General features: G+C 43.7%; 17 non-coding genes across 17 annotated transcripts; all 17 read left to right on the top strand.

Annotated features, from left to right (window-relative positions):
• The first annotated feature begins 125 nt into the window (after window positions 1–125).
• Window positions 126–218, top strand: TRNAI-UAU (transfer RNA isoleucine (anticodon UAU)). The gene is given in 2 exon segments: window positions 126–163; window positions 183–218. It is a non-coding gene; the product is annotated as a tRNA-Ile (tRNA).
• Window positions 219–545: 327 nt separating this feature from the next.
• On the top strand, window positions 546–618 carry TRNAR-CCU (transfer RNA arginine (anticodon CCU)). Its single transcript has one exon. It is a non-coding gene; the product is annotated as a tRNA-Arg (tRNA).
• A 1,205-nt stretch (window positions 619–1,823) lies between these two features.
• On the top strand, window positions 1,824–1,916 carry TRNAI-UAU (transfer RNA isoleucine (anticodon UAU)). Its single transcript is given in 2 exon segments — window positions 1,824–1,861; window positions 1,881–1,916. It is a non-coding gene; the product is annotated as a tRNA-Ile (tRNA).
• A 326-nt stretch (window positions 1,917–2,242) lies between these two features.
• TRNAR-CCU (transfer RNA arginine (anticodon CCU)) lies at window positions 2,243–2,315 on the top strand. The gene has a single exon. It is a non-coding gene; the product is annotated as a tRNA-Arg (tRNA).
• Window positions 2,316–3,537: 1,222 nt separating this feature from the next.
• TRNAI-UAU (transfer RNA isoleucine (anticodon UAU)) lies at window positions 3,538–3,630 on the top strand. Its single transcript is given in 2 exon segments — window positions 3,538–3,575; window positions 3,595–3,630. It is a non-coding gene; the product is annotated as a tRNA-Ile (tRNA).
• Window positions 3,631–5,252: 1,622 nt separating this feature from the next.
• Window positions 5,253–5,345, top strand: TRNAI-UAU (transfer RNA isoleucine (anticodon UAU)). The gene is given in 2 exon segments: window positions 5,253–5,290; window positions 5,310–5,345. It is a non-coding gene; the product is annotated as a tRNA-Ile (tRNA).
• Window positions 5,346–5,672: 327 nt separating this feature from the next.
• TRNAR-CCU (transfer RNA arginine (anticodon CCU)) lies at window positions 5,673–5,745 on the top strand. Its single transcript has one exon. It is a non-coding gene; the product is annotated as a tRNA-Arg (tRNA).
• Window positions 5,746–6,967: 1,222 nt separating this feature from the next.
• TRNAI-UAU (transfer RNA isoleucine (anticodon UAU)) lies at window positions 6,968–7,060 on the top strand. Its single transcript is given in 2 exon segments — window positions 6,968–7,005; window positions 7,025–7,060. It is a non-coding gene; the product is annotated as a tRNA-Ile (tRNA).
• A 327-nt stretch (window positions 7,061–7,387) lies between these two features.
• On the top strand, window positions 7,388–7,460 carry TRNAR-CCU (transfer RNA arginine (anticodon CCU)). Its single transcript has one exon. It is a non-coding gene; the product is annotated as a tRNA-Arg (tRNA).
• Window positions 7,461–8,682: 1,222 nt separating this feature from the next.
• TRNAI-UAU (transfer RNA isoleucine (anticodon UAU)) lies at window positions 8,683–8,775 on the top strand. Its single transcript is given in 2 exon segments — window positions 8,683–8,720; window positions 8,740–8,775. It is a non-coding gene; the product is annotated as a tRNA-Ile (tRNA).
• A 1,622-nt stretch (window positions 8,776–10,397) lies between these two features.
• On the top strand, window positions 10,398–10,490 carry TRNAI-UAU (transfer RNA isoleucine (anticodon UAU)). The gene is given in 2 exon segments: window positions 10,398–10,435; window positions 10,455–10,490. It is a non-coding gene; the product is annotated as a tRNA-Ile (tRNA).
• A 327-nt stretch (window positions 10,491–10,817) lies between these two features.
• On the top strand, window positions 10,818–10,890 carry TRNAR-CCU (transfer RNA arginine (anticodon CCU)). Its single transcript has one exon. It is a non-coding gene; the product is annotated as a tRNA-Arg (tRNA).
• A 1,222-nt stretch (window positions 10,891–12,112) lies between these two features.
• TRNAI-UAU (transfer RNA isoleucine (anticodon UAU)) lies at window positions 12,113–12,205 on the top strand. The gene is given in 2 exon segments: window positions 12,113–12,150; window positions 12,170–12,205. It is a non-coding gene; the product is annotated as a tRNA-Ile (tRNA).
• A 327-nt stretch (window positions 12,206–12,532) lies between these two features.
• On the top strand, window positions 12,533–12,605 carry TRNAR-CCU (transfer RNA arginine (anticodon CCU)). Its single transcript has one exon. It is a non-coding gene; the product is annotated as a tRNA-Arg (tRNA).
• Window positions 12,606–13,827: 1,222 nt separating this feature from the next.
• TRNAI-UAU (transfer RNA isoleucine (anticodon UAU)) lies at window positions 13,828–13,920 on the top strand. The gene is given in 2 exon segments: window positions 13,828–13,865; window positions 13,885–13,920. It is a non-coding gene; the product is annotated as a tRNA-Ile (tRNA).
• Window positions 13,921–14,247: 327 nt separating this feature from the next.
• Window positions 14,248–14,320, top strand: TRNAR-CCU (transfer RNA arginine (anticodon CCU)). The gene has a single exon. It is a non-coding gene; the product is annotated as a tRNA-Arg (tRNA).
• A 1,222-nt stretch (window positions 14,321–15,542) lies between these two features.
• TRNAI-UAU (transfer RNA isoleucine (anticodon UAU)) lies at window positions 15,543–15,635 on the top strand. Its single transcript is given in 2 exon segments — window positions 15,543–15,580; window positions 15,600–15,635. It is a non-coding gene; the product is annotated as a tRNA-Ile (tRNA).
• Window positions 15,636–22,934: the final 7,299 nt, after the last annotated feature.

Raw genomic sequence — 22,934 nt, 5'->3', positions numbered from 1 at the left:
TTCTTCTTAACAAACAATTGACTTGGTCTTATAATGATTTATGACATGTGCTTCATTTTAACGAGTTACGCATCACAGGCCAAGTGTCCTGGTGATAAAGGCACCTCCCCAACAGCAGCAACGGAGCTCCAGTGGCGCAATCGGTTAGCGCGCGGTACTTATAAGACAGTATCTGTTGAGCAATGCCGAGGTTGTGAGTTCGAGCCTCACCTGGAGCAGAGATAGTTGCCCTTTTGCTTCCTTTAATCACCTTTCTCCTATGACCCAAAACATTCAAGCCAAAGGGTGCCAGTATGCCACTGCTACACGCAGGAGCTGTCATTGCCCAACAAGGGAAGCTTGTTTTGAGTGAGGACCAAAAAGAATGAGACCAATGCTTTTGCTTGTTGAAGAGCAGTGGAGGAAGCTGGCAAGAGCTATATCACCTGCAAAATCCATGGCACAACACAAGGAAAAGAAGTACGTCCATTTGCAAATCATTTGCTGCAAGAGGCATTGTGCAGTCTCTGTGGAGCAAAAGCCTACTTGCTGCACTTCTACAGCATGCCCCAGTGGCCTAATGGATAAGGCACTGGCCTCCTAAGCCAGGGATTGTGGGTTCGAGTCCCATCTGGGGTGGCACATTCCTTCTTTGGCCCTTACATGTAGCATACCAACACACATTGTACTCTGATACAAATGACTTGGATTCTCATGGCTGCCAAAGGCTTTTAAAGTGGACCAAAACTCTTGCACAGGAAAGAAGGAGAACATAGAGAAATGCACCCTGTGTATGTATTTAGAGACTTTAGCCTGTCCCCCTCATTTGTGTCTAATCACTAGTTGTGGTGATCACCCTGGGTCACATGACTGCCAATGGCAGATAAGCTCATTTGAAAGCACAGCCTGTTAACAATATGTCTGCTTCCATCAGTGCAGATTTATCTTAGGATTTCTATTAGCTGTAACAAAGAAATGTTTCTTGTTTAAAGGTTGTTATGCTGTTGCGTATCTTTTAGAGCAGAAAGGACGTTCTGAGTTCAGGTCCACTTGAAATTCGACAAGGCTTTCAATGGGTATCCCACATCTCGTTACAAAAGGTCAAAGAAATGTAAAGTCACTATCATGTCACCACACTATGGAAAATCATAGCAAATCCACCTTCAAAATGCACTTCCTGCTGATTTTCACGGACCCACTTCAAAGCTAGATGCAACGCGCAATTGTGAACATCTCAATTGGCCGGCTCTGCTGTCATATATATTTATATCTTCTATAATAATAAATTCAATCTGTCATTTTGGGTGCTGTGTGTAAGATACGCCTTGCCCAGTAAATACCCCAGGGATTCCCTACATCATGCCTGCATGTGTAGTCTGCCCAACTCAGCCGACTGCATTGCGACTCTGGAGGAGTGGCACCTGCTGGGGATAAAACATGACTTGAGATAGGTGTGCTTTTCCTTATTATCGCCTTATATGCAGTAGGAACATGCACATTTAGCAGCAGACCAGAATGATCTCACACCTTTTCAGAGGTATTCATGGCTTTCAAAGCCTGCTCTCATGGCCTATTCTCTCACCACCACAAAAAAAGTGTGATTGTGTGCTCCTAGTCTGTGTCAAGCCTCCATTGAAGTCCACTCACCTCTATGGAGATGATCTTAATAGTCACCTTGGCTTGCTGATTTGGACAAACGCTCCCTGTCTTCTACCGGTTTTCTTCTTAACAAACAATTGACTTGGTCTTATAATGATTTATGACATGTGCTTCATTTTAACGAGTTACGCATCACAGGCCAAGTGTCCTGGTGATAAAGGCACCTCCCCAACAGCAGCAACGGAGCTCCAGTGGCGCAATCGGTTAGCGTGCGCTACTTATAAGACAGTATCTGTTGAGCAATGCTGAGGTTGTGAGTTCGAGCCTCACCTGGAGCAGAGATAGTTGCCCTTTTGCTTCCTTTAATGACCTTTCTCCTATGACCCAAAACATTCAAGCCAAAGGGTGCCAGTATGCCACTGCTACACGCAGGAGCTGTCATTGCCCAACAAGGGAAGCTTGTTTTGAGTGAGGACCAAAAAGAATGAGACCAATGTTTTGCTTGTTGAAGAGCAGTGGAGGAAGCTGGCAAGAGCTATATCACCTGCAAAATCCATGGCACAACACAAGGAAAAGAAGTACGTCCATTTGCAACTCATTTGCTGCAAGAGGCATTGTGCAGTCTCTGTGGAGCAAAAGCCTACTTGCTGCACTTCTACAGCATGCCCCAGTGGCCTAATGGATAAGGCACTGGCCTCCTAAGCCAGGGATTGTGGGTTCGAGTCCCATCTGGGGTGGCACATTCCTTCTTTGGCCCTTACATGTAGCATACCAACACACATTGTACTCTGATACAAATAACTTGGATTCTCATGGCTGCCAAAGGCTTTTAAAGTGGACCAGAACTCTTGCACAGGAAAGAAGGAGAAAATAGAGAAATGCACCCTGTATATGTATTTAGAGGCTTTAGCCTGTCCCCCTTATTTGTGTCTAATCACTAGTTGTGGTGATCACCCTGGGTCACATGACTGCCAATGGCAGATAAGCTCATTTGAAAGCACAGGCTGTTAACAATATGTCTGCTTCCATCAGTCAGGAAGTAGAAACAGTGCAGATTTATCTTAGGATTTCTATTAGCTGTAACAAAGAAATTTTTCTTGTTTAAAGGTTATTATGCTGTTGCGTATCTTTTAGAGCAGAAAGGACGTTCTGAGTTCAGGTCCACTTGAAATTCGACAAGGCTTTCAATGGGTATCCCACATCTCGTTACAAAAGGTCAAAGAAATGTAAAGTCACTATCATGTCACCACACTATGAAAAATCATAGCAATTCCACCTTCAAAATGCACTTCCTGCTGATTTTCACGGACCCACTTCAAAGCTAGATGCAACGCGCAATTGTGAACATCTCAATTGGCCGGCTCTGCTGTCATATATATTTATATCTTCTATAATAATAAATTCAATCTGTCATTTTGGGTGCTGTGTGTAAGATACGCCTTGCCCAGTAAATACCCCAGGGATTCCCTGCATCATGCCTGCATGTGTAGTCTGCCCAACACAGCCGACTGCATTGCGACTCTGGAGGAGTGGCACCTGCTGGGGATAAAACATGACTTGAGATAGGTGTGCTTTTCCTTATTATCGCCTTATATGCAGTAGGAACATGCACATTTAGCAGCAGACCAGAATGATCTCACACCTTTTCAGAGGTATTCATGGCTTTCAAAGCCTGCTCTCATGGCCTATTCTCTCACCACCACAAAAAAAGTGTGATTGTGTGCTCCTAGTCTGTGTCAAGCCTCCATTGAAGTCCACTCACCTCTATGGAGATGATCTTAATAGTCACCTTGGCTTGCTGATTTGGACAAACGCTCCCTGTCTTCTACCGGTTTTCTTCTTAACAAACAATTGACTTGGTCTTATAATGATTTATGACATGTGCTTCATTTTAACGAGTTACGCATCACAGGCCAAGTGTCCTGGTGATAAAGGCACCTCCCCAACAGCAGCAACGGAGCTCCAGTGGCGCAATCGGTTAGCGCGCGGTACTTATAAGACAGTATCTGTTGAGCAATGCTGAGGTTGTGAGTTCGAGCCTCACCTGGAGCAGAGATAGTTGCCCTTTTGCTTCCTTTAATGACCTTTCTCCTATGACCCAAAACATTCAAGCCAAAGGGTGCCAGTATGCCACTGCTACACGCAGGAGCTGTCATTGCCCAACAAGGGAAGCTTGTTTTGAGTGAGGACCAAAAAGAATGAGACCAATGCTTTTGCTTGTTGAAGAGCAGTGGAGGAAGCTGGCAAGAGCTATATCACCTGCAAAATCCATGGCACAACACAAGGAGAAGAAGTACGTCCATTTGCAACTCATTTGCTGCAAGAGGCATTGTGCAGTCTCTGTGGAGCAAAAGCCTACTTGCTGCACTTCTACAGCATGCCCCAGTGCCCTAATGGATAAGGCACAGGCCTCCTAAGCCAGGGATTGTGGGTTCGAGTCCCATCTGGGGTGGCACGTTCCTTCTTTGGCCCTTACATGTAGCATACCAACACACATTGTACTCTGATACAAATGACTTGGATTCTCATGGCTGCCAAAGGCTTTTAAAGTGGACCAGAACTCTTGCACAGGAAAGAAGGAGAACATAGAGAAATGCACCCTGTGTATGTATTTAGAGACTTTAGCCTGTCCCCCTCATTTGTGTCTAATCACTAGTTGTGGTGATCACCCTGGGTCACATGACTGCCAATGGCAGATAAGCTCATTTGAAAGCACAGCCTGTTAACAATATGTCTGCTTCCATCAGTCAGGAAGTAGAAACAGTGCAGATTTATCTTAGGATTTCTATTAGCTGTAACAAAGAAATGTTTCTTGTTTAAAGGTTGTTATGCTGTTGCGTATCTTTTAGAGCAGAAAGGACGTTCTGAGTTCAGGTCCACTTGAAATTCGACAAGGCTTTCAATGGGTATCCCACATCTCGTTACAAAAGGTCAAAGAAATGTAAAGTCACTATCATGTCACCACACTATGGAAAATCATAGCAAATCCACCTTCAAAATGCACTTCCTGCTGATTTTCACGGACCCACTTCAAAGCTAGATGCAACGCGCAATTGTGAACATCTCAATTGGCCGGCTCTGCTGTCATATATATTTATATCTTCTATAATAATAAATTCAATCTGTCATTTTGGGTGCTGTGTGTAAGATACGCCTTGCCCAGTAAATACCCCAGGGATTCCCTGCATCATGCCTGCATGTGTAGTCTGCCCAACTCAGCCGACTGCATTGCGACTCTGGAGGAGTGGCACCTGCTGGGGATAAAACATGACTTGAGATAGGTGTGCTTTTCCTTATTATCGCCTTATATGCAGTAGGAACATGCACATTTAGCAGCAGACCAGAATGATCTCACACCTTTTCAGAGGTATTCATGGCTTTCAAAGCCTGCTCTCATGGCCTATTCTCTCACCACCACAAAAAAAGTGTGATTGTGTGCTCCTAGTCTGTGTCAAGCCTCCATTGAAGTCCACTCACCTCTATGGAGATGATCTTAATAGTCACCTTGGCTTGCTGATTTGGACAAACGCTCCCTGTCTTCTACCGGTTTTCTTCTTAACAAACAATTGACTTGGTCTTATAATGATTTATGACATGTGCTTCATTTTAACAAGTTACGCATCACAGGCCAAGTGTCCTGGTGATAAAGGCACCTCCCCAACAGCAGCAACGGAGCTCCAGTGGCGCAATCGGTTAGCGCGCGGTACTTATAAGACAGTATCTGTTGAGCAATGCTGAGGTTGTGAGTTCGAGCCTCACCTGGAGCAGAGATAGTTGCTTTTTTGCTTCCTTTAATCACCTTTCTCCTATGACCCAAAACATTCCAGCCAAAGGGTGCCAGTATGCCACTGCTACACGCAGGAGCTGTCATTGCCCAACAAGGGAAGCTTGTTTTGAGTGAGGACCAAAAAGAATGAGACCAATGCTTTTGCTTGTTGAAGAGCAGTGGAGGAAGCTGGCAAGAGCTATATCACCTGCAAAATCCATGGCACAACACAAGGAAAAGAAGTACGTCCATTTGCAACTCATTTGCTGCAAGAGGCATTGTGCAGTCTCTGTGGAGCAAAAGCCTACTTGCTGCACTTCTACAGCATGCCCCAGTGGCCTAATGGATAAGACACTGGCCTCCTAAGCCAGGGATTGTGGGTTCGAGTCCCATCTGGGGTGGCACATTCCTTCTTTGGCCCTTACATGTAGCATACCAACACACATTGTACTCTGATACAAATGACTTGGATTCTCATGGCTGCCAAAGGCTTTTAAAGTGGACCAGAACTCTTGCACAGGAAAGAAGGAGAACATAGAGAAATGCACCCTGTATATGTATTTAGAGGCTTTAGCCTGTCCCCCTTATTTGTGTCTAATCACTAGTTGTGGTGATCACCCTGGGTCACATGACTGCCAATGGCAGATAAGCTCATTTGAAAGCACAGGCTGTTAACAATATGTCTGCTTCCATCAGTCAGGAAGTAGAAACAGTGCAGATTTATCTTAGGATTTCTATTAGCTGTAACAAAGAAATTTTTCTTGTTTAAAGGTTATTATGCTGTTGCGTATCTTTTAGAGCAGAAAGGACGTTCTGAGTTCAGGTCCACTTGAAATTCGACAAGGCTTTCAATGGGTATCCCACATCTCGTTACAAAAGGTCAAAGAAATGTAAAGTCACTATCATGTCACCACACTATGGAAAATCATAGCAAATCCACCTTCAAAATGCACTTCCTGCTGATTTTCACGGACCCACTTCAAAGCTAGATGCAACGCGCAATTGTGAACATCTCAATTGGCCGGCTCTGCTGTCATATATATTTATATCTTCTATAATAATAAATTCAATCTGTCATTTTGGGTGCTGTGTGTAAGATACGCCTTGCCCAGTAAATACCCCAGGGATTCCCTGCATCATGCCTGCATGTGTAGTCTGCCCAACTCAGCCGACTGCATTGCGACTCTGGAGGAGTGGCACCTGCTGGGGATAAAACATGACTTGAGATAGGTGTGCTTTTCCTTATTATCGCCTTATATGCAGTAGGAACATGCACATTTAGCAGCAGACCAGAATGATCTCACACCTTTTCAGAGGTATTCATGGCTTTCAAAGCCTGCTCTCATGGCCTATTCTCTCACCACCACAAAAAAAGTGTGATTGTGTGCTCCTAGTCTGTGTCAAGCCTCCATTGAAGTCCACTCACCTCTATGGAGATGATCTTAATAGTCACCTTGGCTTGCTGATTTGGACAAACGCTCCCTGTCTTCTACCGGTTTTCTTCTTAACAAACAATTGACTTGGTCTTATAATGATTTATGACATGTGCTTCATTTTAACGAGTTACGCATCACAGGCCAAGTGTCCTGGTGATAAAGGCACCTCCCCAACAGCAGCAACGGAGCTCCAGTGGCGCAATTGGTTAGCGCGTGGTACTTATAAGACAGTATCTGTTGAGCAATGCTGAGGTTGTGAGTTCGAGTCTCACCTGGAGCAGAGATAGTTGCCCTTTTGCTTCCTTTAATCACCTTTCTCCTATGACCCAAAACATTCAAGCCAAAGGGTGCCAGTATGCCACTGCTACACGCAGGAGCTGTCATTGCCCAACAAGGGAAGCTTGTTTTGAGTGAGGACCAAAAAGAATGAGACCAATGCTTTTGCTTGTTGAAGAGCAGTGGAGGAAGCTGGCAAGAGCTATATCACCTGCAAAATCCATGGCACAACACAAGGAAAAGAAGTACGTCCATTTGCAACTCATTTGCTGCAAGAGGCATTGTGCAGTCTCTGTGGAGCAAAAGCCTACTTGCTGCACTTCTACAGCATGCCCCAGTGGCCTAATGGATAAGGCACTGGCCTCCTAAGCCAGGGATTGTGGGTTCGAGTCCCATCTGGGGTGGCACATTCCTTCTTTGGCCCTTACATGTAGCATACCAACACACATTGTACTCTGATACAAATGACTTGGATTCTCATGGCTGCCAAAGGCTTTTAAAGTGGACCAGAACTCTTGCACAGGAAAGAAGGAGAAAATAGAGAAATGCACCCTGTATATGTATTTAGAGGCTTTAGCCTGTCCCCCTTATTTGTGTCTAATCACTAGTTGTGGTGATCACCCTGGGTCACATGACTGCCAATGGCAGATAAGCTCATTTGAAAGCACAGGCTGTTAACAATATGTCTGCTTCCATCAGTCAGGAAGTAGAAACAGTGCAGATTTATCTTAGGATTTCTATTAGCTGTAACAAAGAAATTTTTCTTGTTTAAAGGTTATTATGCTGTTGCGTATCTTTTAGAGCAGAAAGGACGTTCTGAGTTCAGGTCCACTTGAAATTCGACAAGGCTTTCAAAGGGTATCCCACATCTCGTTACAAAAGGTCAAAGAAATGTAAAGTCACTATCATGTCACCACACTATGAAAAATCATAGCAATTCCACCTTCAAAATGCACTTCCTGCTGATTTTCACGGACCCACTTCAAAGCTAGATGCAACGCGCAATTGTGAACATCTCAATTGGCCGGCTCTGCTGTCATATATATTTATATCTTCTATAATAATAAATTCAATCTGTCATTTTGGGTGCTGTGTGTAAGATACGCCTTGCCCAGTAAATACCCCAGGGATTCCCTGCATCATGCCTGCATGTGTAGTCTGCCCAACACAGCCGACTGCATTGCGACTCTGGAGGAGTGGCACCTGCTGGGGATAAAACATGACTTGAGATAGGTGTGCTTTTCCTTATTATCGCCTTATATGCAGTAGGAACATGCACATTTAGCAGCAGACCAGAATGATCTCACACCTTTTCAGAGGTATTCATGGCTTTCAAAGCCTGCTCTCATGGCCTATTCTCTCACCACCACAAAAAAAGTGTGATTGTGTGCTCCTAGTCTGTGTCAAGCCTCCATTGAAGTCCACTCACCTCTATGGAGATGATCTTAATAGTCACCTTGGCTTGCTGATTTGGACAAACGCTCCCTGTCTTCTACCGGTTTTCTTCTTAACAAACAATTGACTTGGTCTTATAATGATTTATGACATGTGCTTCATTTTAACGAGTTACGCATCACAGGCCAAGTGTCCTGGTGATAAAGGCACCTCCCCAACAGCAGCAACAGAGCTCCAGTGGCGCAATCGGTTAGCGCGCGGTACTTATAAGACAGTATCTGTTGAGCAATGCTGAGGTTGTGAGTTCGAGCCTCACCTGGAGCAGAGATAGTTGCCCTTTTGCTTCCTTTAATGACCTTTCTCCTATGACCCAAAACATTCAAGCCAAAGGGTGCCAGTATGCCACTGCTACACGCAGGAGCTGTCATTGCCCAACAAGGGAAGCTTGTTTTGAGTGAGGACCAAAAAGAATGAGACCAATGCTTTTGCTTGTTGAAGAGCAGTGGAGGAAGCTGGCAAGAGCTATATCACCTGCAAAATCCATGGCACAACACAAGGAGAAGAAGTACGTCCATTTGCAACTCATTTGCTGCAAGAGGCATTGTGCAGTCTCTGTGGAGCAAAAGCCTACTTGCTGCACTTCTACAGCATGCCCCAGTGCCCTAATGGATAAGGCACAGGCCTCCTAAGCCAGGGATTGTGGGTTCGAGTCCCATCTGGGGTGGCACGTTCCTTCTTTGGCCCTTACATGTAGCATACCAACACACATTGTACTCTGATACAAATGACTTGGATTCTCATGGCTGCCAAAGGCTTTTAAAGTGGACCAGAACTCTTGCACAGGAAAGAAGGAGAACATAGAGAAATGCACCCTGTGTATGTATTTAGAGACTTTAGCCTGTCCCCCTCATTTGTGTCTAATCACTAGTTGTGGTGATCACCCTGGGTCACATGACTGCCAATGGCAGATAAGCTCATTTGAAAGCACAGCCTGTTAACAATATGTCTGCTTCCATCAGTCAGGAAGTAGAAACAGTGCAGATTTATCTTAGGATTTCTATTAGCTGTAACAAAGAAATGTTTCTTGTTTAAAGGTTGTTATGCTGTTGCGTATCTTTTAGAGCAGAAAGGACGTTCTGAGTTCAGGTCCACTTGAAATTCGACAAGGCTTTCAATGGGTATCCCACATCTCGTTACAAAAGGTCAAAGAAATGTAAAGTCACTATCATGTCACCACACTATGGAAAATCATAGCAAATCCACCTTCAAAATGCACTTCCTGCTGATTTTCACGGACCCACTTCAAAGCTAGATGCAACGCGCAATTGTGAACATCTCAATTGGCCGGCTCTGCTGTCATATATATTTATATCTTCTATAATAATAAATTCAATCTGTCATTTTGGGTGCTGTGTGTAAGATACGCCTTGCCCAGTAAATACCCCAGGGATTCCCTGCATCATGCCTGCATGTGTAGTCTGCCCAACTCAGCCGACTGCATTGCGACTCTGGAGGAGTGGCACCTGCTGGGGATAAAACATGACTTGAGATAGGTGTGCTTTTCCTTATTATCGCCTTATATGCAGTAGGAACATGCACATTTAGCAGCAGACCAGAATGATCTCACACCTTTTCAGAGGTATTCATGGCTTTCAAAGCCTGCTCTCATGGCCTATTCTCTCACCACCACAAAAAAAGTGTGATTGTGTGCTCCTAGTCTGTGTCAAGCCTCCATTGAAGTCCACTCACCTCTATGGAGATGATCTTAATAGTCACCTTGGCTTGCTGATTTGGACAAACGCTCCCTGTCTTCTACCGGTTTTCTTCTTAACAAACAATTGACTTGGTCTTATAATGATTTATGACATGTGCTTCATTTTAACGAGTTACGCATCACAGGCCAAGTGTCCTGGTGATAAAGGCACCTCCCCAACAGCAGCAACGGAGCTCCAGTGGCGCAATCGGTTAGCGCGCGGTACTTATAAGACAGTATCTGTTGAGCAATGCCGAGGTTGTGAGTTCGAGTCTCACCTGGAGCAGAGATAGTTGCCCTTTTGCTTCCTTTAATCACCTTTCTCCTATGACCCAAAACATTCAAGCCAAAGGGTGCCAGTATGCCACTGCTACACGCAGGAGCTGTCATTGCCCAACAAGGGAAGCTTGTTTTGAGTGAGGACCAAAAAGAATGAGACCAATGCTTTTGCTTGTTGAAGAGCAGTGGAGGAAGCTGGCAAGAGCTATATCACCTGCAAAATCCATGGCACAACACAAGGAAAAGAAGTACGTCCATTTGCAACTCATTTGCTGCAAGAGGCATTGTGCAGTCTCTGTGGAGCAAAAGCCTACTTGCTGCACTTCTACAGCATGCCCCAGTGGCCTAATGGATAAGGCACTGGCCTCCTAAGCCAGGGATTGTGGGTTCGAGTCCCATCTGGGGTGGCACATTCCTTCTTTGGCCCTTACATGTAGCATACCAACACACATTGTACTCTGATACAAATGACTTGGATTCTCATGGCTGCCAAAGGCTTTTAAAGTGGACCAGAACTCTTGCACAGGAAAGAAGGAGAAAATAGAGAAATGCACCCTGTATATGTATTTAGAGGCTTTAGCCTGTCCCCCTTATTTGTGTCTAATCACTAGTTGTGGTGATCACCCTGGGTCACATGACTGCCAATGGCAGATAAGCTCATTTGAAAGCACAGGCTGTTAACAATATGTCTGCTTCCATCAGTCAGGAAGTAGAAACAGTGCAGATTTATCTTAGGATTTCTATTAGCTGTAACAAAGAAATTTTTCTTGTTTAAAGGTTATTATGCTGTTGCGTATCTTTTAGAGCAGAAAGGACGTTCTGAGTTCAGGTCCACTTGAAATTCGACAAGGCTTTCAAAGGGTATCCCACATCTCGTTACAAAAGGTCAAAGAAATGTAAAGTCACTATCATGTCACCACACTATGAAAAATCATAGCAATTCCACCTTCAAAATGCACTTCCTGCTGATTTTCACGGACCCACTTCAAAGCTAGATGCAACGCGCAATTGTGAACATCTCAATTGGCCGGCTCTGCTGTCATATATATTTATATCTTCTATAATAATAAATTCAATCTGTCATTTTGGGTGCTGTGTGTAAGATACGCCTTGCCCAGTAAATACCCCAGGGATTCCCTGCATCATGCCTGCATGTGTAGTCTGCCCAACACAGCCGACTGCATTGCGACTCTGGAGGAGTGGCACCTGCTGGGGATAAAACATGACTTGAGATAGGTGTGCTTTTCCTTATTATCGCCTTATATGCAGTAGGAACATGCACATTTAGCAGCAGACCAGAATGATCTCACACCTTTTCAGAGGTATTCATGGCTTTCAAAGCCTGCTCTCATGGCCTATTCTCTCACCACCACAAAAAAAGTGTGATTGTGTGCTCCTAGTCTGTGTCAAGCCTCCATTGAAGTCCACTCACCTCTATGGAGATGATCTTAATAGTCACCTTGGCTTGCTGATTTGGACAAACGATCCCTGTCTTCTACCGGTTTTCTTCTTAACAAACAATTGACTTGGTCTTATAATGATTTATGACATGTGCTTCATTTTAACGAGTTACGCATCACAGGCCAAGTGTCCTGGTGATAAAGGCACCTCCCCAACAGCAGCAACGGAGCTCCAGTGGCGCAATCGGTTAGCGCGTGGTACTTATAAGACAGTATCTGTTGAGCAATGCCGAGGTTGTGAGTTCGAGCCTCACCTGGAGCAGAGATAGTTGCCCTTTTGCTTCCTTTAATCACCTTTCTCCTATGACCCAAAACATTCAAGCCAAAGGGTGCCAGTATGCCACTGCTACACGCAGGAGCTGTCATTGCCCAACAAGGGAAGCTTGTTTTGAGTGAGGACCAAAAAGAATGAGACCAATGCTTTTGCTTGTTGAAGAGCAGTGGAGGAAGCTGGCAAGAGCTATATCACCTGCAAAATCCATGGCACAACACAAGGAAAAGAAGTACGTCCATTTGCAACTCATTTGCTGCAAGAGGCATTGTGCAGTCTCTGTGAAGCAAAAGCCTACTTGCTGCACTTCTACAGCATGCCCCAGTGGCCTAATGGATAAGGCACTGGCCTCCTAAGCCAGGGATTGTGGGTTCGAGTCCCATCTGGGGTGGCACATTCCTTCTTTGGCCCTTACATGTAGCATACCAACACACATTGTACTCTGATACAAATGACTTGGATTCTCATGGCTGCCAAAGGATTTTAAAGTGGACCAGAACTCTTGCACAGGAAAGAAGGAAAACATAGAGAAATGCACCCTGTGTATGTATTTAGAGACTTTAGCCTGTCCCCCTCATTTGTGTCTAATCACTAGTTGTGGTGATCACCCTGGGTCACATGACTGCCAATGGCAGATAAGCTCATTTGAAAGCACAGGCTGTTAACAATATGTCTGCTTCCATCAGTCAGGAAGTAGAAACAGTGCAGATTTATCTTAGGATTTCTATTAGCTGTAACAAAGAAATGTTTCTTGTTTAAAGGTTGTTATGCTGTTGCGTATCTTTTAGAGCAGAAAGGACGTTCTGAGTTCAGGTCCACTTGAAATTCGACAAGGCTTTCAATGGGTATCCCACATCTCGTTACAAAAGGTCAAAGAAATGTAAAGTCACTATCATGTCACCACACTATGGAAAATCATAGCAAATCCACCTTCAAAATGCACTTCCTGCTGATTTTCACGGACCCACTTCAAAGCTAGATGCAACGCGCAATTGTGAACATCTCAATTGGCCGGCTCTGCTGTCATATATATTTATATCTTCTATAATAATAAATTCAATCTGTCATTTTGGGTGCTGTGTGTAAGATACGCCTTGCCCAGTAAATACCCCAGGGATTCCCTGCATCATGCCTGCATGTGTAGTCTGCCCAACTCAGCCGACTGCATTGCGACTCTGGAGGAGTGGCACCTGCTGGGGATAAAACATGACTTGAGATAGGTGTGCTTTTCCTTATTATCGCCTTATATGCAGTAGGAACATGCACATTTAGCAGCAGACCAGAATGATCTCACACCTTTTCAGAGGTATTCATGGCTTTCAAAGCCTGCTCTCATGGCCTATTCTCTCACCACCACAAAAAAAGTGTGATTGTGTGCTCCTAGTCTGTGTCAAGCCTCCATTGAAGTCCACTCACCTCTATGGAGATGATCTTAATAGTCACCTTGGCTTGCTGATTTGGACAAACGCTCCCTGTCTTCTACCGGTTTTCTTCTTAACAAACAATTGACTTGGTCTTATAATGATTTATGACATGTGCTTCATTTTAACGAGTTACGCATCACAGGCCAAGTGTCCTGGTGATAAAGGCACCTCCCCAACAGCAGCAACGGAGCTCCAGTGGCGCAATCGGTTAGCGCGCGGTACTTATAAGACAGTATCTGTTGAGCAATGCCGAGGTTGTGAGTTCGAGCCTCACCTGGAGCAGAGATAGTTGCCCTTTTGCTTCCTTTAATCACCTTTCTCCTATGACCCAAAACATTCAAGCCAAAGGGTGCCAGTATGCCACTGCTACACGCAGGAGCTGTCATTGCCCAACAAGGGAAGCTTGTTTTGAGTGAGGACCAAAAAGAATGAGACCAATGCTTTTGCTTGTTGAAGAGCAGTGGAGGAAGCTGGCAAGAGCTATATCACCTGCAAAATCCATGGCACAACACAAGGAAAAGAAGTACGTCCATTTGCAACTCATTTGCTGCAAGAGGCATTGTGCAGTCTCTGTGGAGCAAAAGCCTACTTGCTGCACTTCTACAGCATGCCCCAGTGGCCTAATGGATAAGGCACTGGCCTCCTAAGCCAGGGATTGTGGGTTCGAGTCCCATCTGGGGTGGCACATTCCTTCTTTGGCCCTTACATGTAGCATACCAACACACATTGTACTCTGATACAAATGACTTGGATTCTCATGGCTGCCAAAGGCTTTTAACGTGGACCAGAACTCTTGCACAGGAAAGAAGGAGATCATAGAGAAATGCACCCTGTGTATGCATTTAGAGACTTTAGCCTGTCCCCCTCATTTGTGTCTAATCACTAGTTGTGGTGATTACCCTGGGTCACATGACTGCCAATGGCAGATAAGCTTATTTGAAAGCACAGGCTGTTAACAATATGTCTGCTTCCATCAGTCAGGAAGTAGAAACAGTGCAGATTTATCTTAGGATTTCTATTAGCTGTAACAAAGAAATGTTTCTTGTTTAAAGGTTGTTATGCTGGTGCGTATCTTTTAGAGCAGAAAGGACGTTCTGAGTTCAGGTCCACTTGAAATTCGACAATGCTTTCAATGGGTATCCCACATCTCGTTACAAAAGGTCAAAGAAATGTAAAGTCACTATCATGTCACCACACTATGGAAAATCATAGCAAATCCACCTTCAAAATGCACTTCCTGCTGATTTTCACGGACCCACTTCAAAGCTAGATGCAACGCGCAATTGTGAACATCTCAATTGGCCGGCTCTGCTGTCATATATATTTATATCTTCTATAATAATAAATTCAATCTGTCATTTTGGGTGCTGTGTGTAAGATACGCCTTGCCCAGTAAATACCCCAGGGATTCCCTGCATCATGCCTGCATGTGTAGTCTGCCCAACTCAGCCGACTGCATTGCGACTCTGGAGGAGTGGCACCTGCTGGGGATAAAACATGACTTGAGATAGGTGTGCTTTTCCTTATTATCGCCTTATATGCAGTAGGAACATGCACATTTAGCAGCAGACCAGAATGATCTCACACCTTTTCAGAGGTATTCATGGCTTTCAAAGCCTGCTCTCATGGCCTATTCTCTCACCACCACAAAAAAAGTGTGATTGTGTGCTCCTAGTCTGTGTCAAGCCTCCATTGAAGTCCACTCACCTCTATGGAGATGATCTTAATAGTCACCTTGGCTTGCTGATTTGGACAAACGCTCCCTGTCTTCTACCGGTTTTCTTCTTAACAAACAATTGACTTGGTCTTATAATGATTTATGACATGTGCTTCATTTTAACGAGTTACGCATCACAGGCCAAGTGTCCTGGTGATAAAGGCACCTCCCCAACAGCAGCAACGGAGCTCCAGTGGCGCAATCGGTTAGCGCGCGGTACTTATAAGACAGTATCTGTTGAGCAATGCCGAGGTTGTGAGTTCGAGTCTCACCTGGAGCAGAGATAGTTGCCCTTTTGCTTCCTTTAATCACCTTTCTCCTATGACCCAAAACATTCAAGCCAAAGGGTGCCAGTATGCCACTGCTACACGTGTAATAGACTGATTTTTGTGTAGAAAAATCTGTAAAGCAGTAACTTCCCAATAAGCTATTTGAAAATAATCCTATTCTTTGAAATATCTGTGGAGATAACAGGCTGAAATACAGGATCAGGATTTGGGCTATCTATTGCCTGAGTCTGTTTATGTTTAGCAACTTGTTGACCTGGGGAAAGTACCTAAGGGGAGGCTCGTGGCCTGCTGCCTCATTCTTATCAGACATGATGCAGGCAGAGGAAGCATGCTCATGGAGTTCTTCTTTATAATTCCCTTTTTCAGGTATTTTATCCATACTTTGAGATCAAAGTGAATTCAGTGATTGCTAGACAGCTATTGTATGTTATATGAACAACTTATGAACATGTTGAATGTATGTGAAGCAGATATTTGCTGTGGTTAAACTGAGCAGTGCTGTATGTGTTATATATCAGGCAGCTAGCCATTCAGCCATTTTAGTGTATAGGTGTTATCTATCAGGGAGTTATACTGTATATTAGAAAGCTAGCTAATTCAGTCATTTCAGTACTATATGTGCTATATATTAAGCTACCAGCACTCAGCCATGTTAGTGATTTGCAGAAGAAGAGCAGATCAGGCCTCACAGCCAGTATGTAATGTGTGTGTTCACATGAAGCCTTATAACTCACAGATCTGTAGGAATAATGTGTTTATTGTAAATGCATTAGAGCTAGTGTGCAGCCACATGTGTGTTTAGTGACTCCCTGCAGTCAGCCATGCTGGAACCTCGTGTCACAGGGAATCTATGCAGTTATGAAGATCAGCCAGCAAAGTTAATGCATCTTTATCAGCAAGAATTGCTTTTGTATTTGCACTTTTATATGACTGTTAAATGGACGAGAACTGGATGTTATTGTGGAAAAGTTCTTATTGAAAACCTTTTTCTATGCTATATAAGATTTTATTTGAATAAACATTCTCATCAGACATGATGCAGGCAGAGGAAGCATGCTCATGGAGTTCTTCTTTATAATTCCCTTTTTCAGGGTGTAACATTTTGGAGGTCCCACCGAGATGAATGTGATGAGGATTAGCTGCCCAGACAGACGTCCCTAATCATCATTCAACTTCGAACACACTGATTGCCAGAGAGGACAGAGAGGTCGTGACAGTTCGACAGCTGTGGAAGGAGAGACTTGCATGTGATCTGAGGTTAACGAATAGTGCCAGGAGAGCTGTGCTGTCTATCCTACAGGAAAAGGTTGAACATCAGACTAAATTTGTCCCAGGGCAAGGAATCGCGATGGAATCATCGGGTGTTGAGGATTTGAAAGTACAAGTGGGCGGTGCCTTGTATGCATTATCCAAAGATGCTTTGCTGGAAATATGTGACTTTTTATCTATTGCTGGTCCATCTAAAAATGTAGCAGATACAAGTCAGTCATTTATAATCGTGCATATTATGAGTTATCTGGAGAGGGAAGAGTTATGTGAACTTGAGGATCAGGGCATGTCTGAGTTACTCATGCTACAGGATAAAGTGAAAGAGCTGCAACAATCTTATAGGGATAGTACACAAAAGCAGGCAGCTTCAGAGGAGACACAGGCAGATGTGGTACAGGGACAGGTAGTTCCTCTCTCAGAAGCTGAACAGTTGAAAAAAGAGATAGAAGCACTACAATTGAAATTAACGTTATCACTGCAGGAGCAGACAAATCAGATCAGTGAAGCAAAAAAGTCAGTGAGGGGAGGAGATAACTGTTTGAATGAAGGCCATGTTCCCGCTCAGCAGATTTTTCAGCATCATGTTCCTTTGCAGTGGGGTAGAGAATTTAAAATATCAGGTCAGATAGGTCAGCCAGGCCAAAAGGACAAACTGACTTTTTCTAGCTTAGCTCACCAAATTGAGCAGGGAATCAGCAAGGGGTTTCCTGAAATAGAAATTGTTGATGCAGTGATTAGGGCAATAGCACCAGATTTGCAGCTGCGCAGCTACCTGGAGGGTAAGACCAACCTTACTTTGCCCACTTTGAGGAGAATTCTCAGATCTCATTACCAAGAGAAGGGTGCAACAGAATTGTACAAGCAACTGACATCAGAGGTACAAAGTAGTAAAGAAGACCCACAGACTTTCTTGATCCGTGCCTTTGATTTAAGACAAAAAATCCTGTTTGCTTCCCAGGAGGCAGAATCTGGTCTAAGATATGATCCTGTACTGGTACAGAGTATGTTTCTTCATACTGTCTTAACAGGTTTGCAAAATGACAACATCAGAAGTGACCTTCAACCATTCCTGCAGCAAACAACAACAAGTGATGAACTGCTTCTGGAGAAACTCAACACTTCCTGTGCAAATGAAGCAGAGAGACAGAATAAAAAGAAGCTACTCACCCCACAACGACCAGCCACAGTGCACTCAGTCCATTCAGAGACATCTACAGCTACAAAAGGTAAAAGCACTCACCTGTGCCAAACTAGTAACACTCAATCTGAGGTACTGAATGAACTGAAAGAAATGCGTTCTGACCTAGCTTTATTAAAAAACCTGGGTGCGGAAGTTGCACAAATCAGAGAATCGATTCAACAACCTACCACTGTACAGACACAGTATCAGACACCACCTGCAGCAAAGGAGTGTATACCCCCTCAACAGTTACAGTATTCTCCAGAAAGTTGTGTGTTTCCCCAAGAACCGAGACAGATGTCCGCTACCCCCTATCAACAAAAGTTTAGACCTCACGCCACTACCCTTCAGCATATGCCCCCCTGAGAAAGTGTATTTGGTGTCAGCAAAATGGAAATGAATATTGCAGCCATTGTTACCGATGTGGAAGTAGTGAGCACTTCCTTGCAGGATGCAAAGCGAGAGGTACAAGACTAAACAAAGATGATCCTTTAAATGGGAGATGGTTACTTCCACGGGACAGGGAGTAACCAATAGGAGAAGAATGTCCCAACCATATTGTTTCCACTGTGGTGTTCAGGGGAGAAATCAGAAGCTCAGCCGATGTACATCTTGTAAGAAAGCTACCTATTGTTCAAAAATCTGTCAAGCTGAACATTGGCCTAAACACAGGAAATCGTGTGGACAGTATCATGGTCCACCAGTGCATGCCAGCAGCCCTAGAAAAGAGGATAGTCATTCCCGCCTTGTCACTCTGGTAGGGAAACAGTGTATAGCTGAGTGCTACATACAGGGGCATAGAACACGAGCATTATGGGATACGGGCTCCCAAGTATCTATTGTTGATGAAAAGTGGAAAAAGAGATATTTGCCAGATGTGAAGTTAAGAGACATTTATGAGTTACTTGATGCTTCTGAGGATTTGAAGATCACAGCTGCTAATGGACAGAGCATCCCTTATTTAGGATTCATCGAAGTTACATTTGGATTAGCTACAGATAACGATGACCTCACTGAACTTGTTGTCCCCATCTTAGTGATGAAGGGTGGAAAGCTCTCCAAACCTATTATAGGCTTTAATGTTATTGAGCGAATAGTTAAATCTAGCGCCACAGCACAAGTATCAGCAACAAAAAGAGAGCAACTGCATGAGACACTAAGAGCCACCTTCCCAAACCTTGAGAGAGAAAGTGTCACTGCCTTCATAGATATGGTGACAACTGAGCAACCATGCGACTATGTAGTGAGAACGACCAAAGAGAAAGTCATCGTGCCAAGACACACCTCTGTTCAGATAGATTGTAAAGTGCAAACCCAATCATTAACTAAGGACACTACAGTTCTCTTTGAGCCAGATATCAGTCCCCAGTGGCCTGAAGGACTTGAGTTTTGTGAGACGTTAGTAACGCTGAGAAGTGGTGTGTTGCCTTATATTGTCCTTACTGTACAAAACCCAACTAACCATGACATTGAGTTATTAGGAAGAACTGTAATAGGTACTGTACAGCAAGTTCAAGCTGTGTATCCAGATACCATCTTGGAGAAACCCAACAAAAGCCTTCCAGTGTCAGTGAGTCTAGTAAAAGCAGGAAGCGAGCAAGTTGCTGATACTCCATGGGATCCACCAATTGACCTGAGCCACTTGAGTGAACCAGAAAAAGAGGTGGTACAGAGACTACTTCGGGAAGAATGTTCCTCTTTCTCCAAATCAGATGATGACATTGGGAGCATTGAGAAGCTAAAGCTAAGAATCTCCTTGAGTGATATGAATCCTGTAGCGCGCACATACATATCCACACCGAAGCCACTCTACAAAGAAATGAAAGACTATCTTCACAACCTTATTATGCAAGGATGGGTACAAAAATCCTGCTCATCTTATGCTTCACCAGTTGTCTGCGTAAGAAAAAAAGATGGTAGCTTACGCTTGTGCATAGATTTCAGAGAACTGAATAAGAAGACTCACCCTGATAGACAACCAATTCCTCGAGTACAAGACATCCTTGATAGCCTTGGTGGCCACTCATGGTTTTCATTACTGGATCAGGGAAAAGCCTACCATCAAGGGTTTATGGAAGAAGACAGCAGACACTTGACTGCATTTGTGACCCCATGGGGCCTGTATGAATGGATAAGAATTCCTTTCGGGTTAATGAATGCACCTGCAGCTTTCCAACGTTGTATGGAAGAATGTTTGGAAGATGTACGAGACAACATATGTATACCCTACTTGGACGATACATTGGTGTACAGTCAGTCATTTGAGGAACATGTGAATCATGTCAGAGAAGTACTTCAGAGGTTGAGGAAGTATGGAATAAAGCTGAAGCCTAAGAAGTGTGAACTGTTTAAACGTGAGGTGCGCTATTTAGGAAGAATTGTTTCATCTGAAGGTAGCAAGATGGATCCAGCTGACACTATTGCAGTAAGAGCTTTAAAGGAGAAGAGACCAAGCACTGTGGGAGAATTACGCGCCATCATGGGCTTGTTAAGCTATTACAGACAGTATATACCAAACTTTTCTCGTATTGCTGGACCACTTTATGATTTGTTGAAAGGGACCACAGAAGACCAAATACCACAAAGTAGCATGAGTACACGAAAAGTTCCAACGAAGAGAAAAGGAGTGTCATCACATAAATTGATTAACTGGATGGAAAAACATCAATGTATCTTGGAAGAATTAATAGACTGTCTAGTTGAGCCACCAGTCCTTGGTTTTCCAGATTTTTCCCAGCCGTTTATCCTCCACACAGATGCCTCCAATCAAGGCCTCGGTGCAGTTCTATATCAACAACAAGAGGGAAGACTTCGTGTGATAGCCTATGGCTCCCGGACTTTAACTGCAGCTGAAAGGAATTACCATCTTCACTCTGGAAAATTGGAATTCCTTGCTTTGAAGTGGGCCATTACAGAAAAATTTAGAGACTACCTGTATTATGCACCAACGTTCACAGTGTACAGTGATAACAATCCACTCACATATGTGCTATCGAGTGCCAAGCTAAACGCCACTGGATACAGATGGGTAGCAGAACTTGCAGATTTCCATTTCACCATTCGTTACCGACCTGGTAAAGAAAATGTGGATGCAGATTCGTTGTCAAGAATGCCATTAAATATTGAGAGGGTGATGGAACAATGTACTGAAGAGCTGACATCTGATTGTGTGGCCGCAACAATCCAAGCTATTGAGGTTCAAGACTCTAACCTACCATGGGTTTGCCTAGCAGTTACAGATACCCAAAGTACAGGAGTGATTGATGAAATAGGTAAACCATTTCCAGTTGATGAAATTCGACGAGCACAGCAAGATGACAAGCACATTGGCCCAATTATACAGTGCAAGGTGAAGAACCATAAGCCATCAGGTTATGAACTGAATACTCTTAGCAAGCAAAGCAAGTGTCTACTTCGCAACTGGGAAAGACTATATATTGATGAAAAAGGAATTCTCCAAAGAAGAACATTGAACAAGACACAACTTGTATTACCTGAAGAATACAAAGTTACTGTGTTAAAGGAATTACATGATGAGATGGGCCATCAAGGTATTGACAGAACACTATCATTGATCCGGGATAGATTCTTTTGGCCTTACATGCAGAAGGAAGTTGAACATTATGTGGTAAGAACGTGTACCTGCTTGAAACAAAAGATGCCATGCAAGGAAACACGAGCACCTCTTACAAGTATTGTGACAACACAGCCATTTGAACTAGTGTCAATAGATTTTCTCCACTTGGACAAATGTAAAGGTGGATATGAATATATCCTGATAATCATCGATCACTTTACTCGTTTTGCTCACGCTTATGCCACCACCTCAAAGTCTGCTAAAACAGTTGCTGATCGAATCTTCAATGATTATGCTCTAAAGTATGGAATGCCAATGCGAATACATCATGATCAAGGCGGTGAATTTGAAAACCAGCTTTTTGCTCAGTTGAAAAAGAACTGTGGTGTATTAGGATCAAGAACAACACCGTATCACCCCCAAGGGAATGGACAAGTGGAACGCTTCAACAGAACATTGTTACAGATGCTTAGGACTCTTACTGAGAAACAGAAGACAAATTGGAAAGACTCTTTGAATAAGCTTGTCTATGCATATAATTGCACACGATGTGAAGTAACAGGCTTTTCCCCTTTTTGCCTCCTTTTTGGAAGATCTCCAAGATTACCTATTGACCTCTTGTTTGGACTTACCTCAGAGACAGGAAAACCTGATCATCGAGCATACATGGAAAAATGGAAACAAGAAATGCAGGATGCATACGAAATAGTGCAAGAGAATATGAAAAAGTCAACAGAGAGAAGTAAGAAACATTATGATGGAAGAATAAGAAGCTCAGTATTGTGTCCAGGTGACCGTGTCCTAGTCAAAAACTTGACGCCTAGAGGAGGTACTGGAAAGCTCCGTAGTCATTGGGAAGAGAACATTCATGTTGTGATTCGTCAAGTTGGAAAAGATCTCCCAGTCTATGAAATCAAACTTGAGCAGGGTAGAGGAAGATCAAGGATCATGCATCGCAATCTCTTGTTACCATGTGATTATTTACCACTGGAAGTTCAACCAAAACCACCAGTTAAACAGAAGGAAAGAAAGAAAGAGCTAGATCACAAAGACACAAATCAAGAGGAAGAAGATGAGGAAGAAGAATATGTGTACTATTACCATCCGGTAACGCAGCCTCAAGAGCTCAATGATGATAGAATTAGTGAGACTACTAATGCACAAGTGGATAGTGAGCGAGAGACATCTGCACTTAACAATGAACTGAATGAACTAGATGAAGAAGCTCCTATGACCAATACAAGTGAGCCTGAGATACTACAA

The sequence above is a fragment of the Hyperolius riggenbachi genome, chromosome 3, assembly GCF_040937935.1.
Source record: "Hyperolius riggenbachi isolate aHypRig1 chromosome 3, aHypRig1.pri, whole genome shotgun sequence".
Classification (NCBI taxonomy): Eukaryota; Metazoa; Chordata; class Amphibia; order Anura; family Hyperoliidae; genus Hyperolius; species Hyperolius riggenbachi.
The sequence above is the reverse complement of the archived record's forward strand: the minus strand, read 5'-3'. Positions and strand labels throughout refer to the sequence as shown.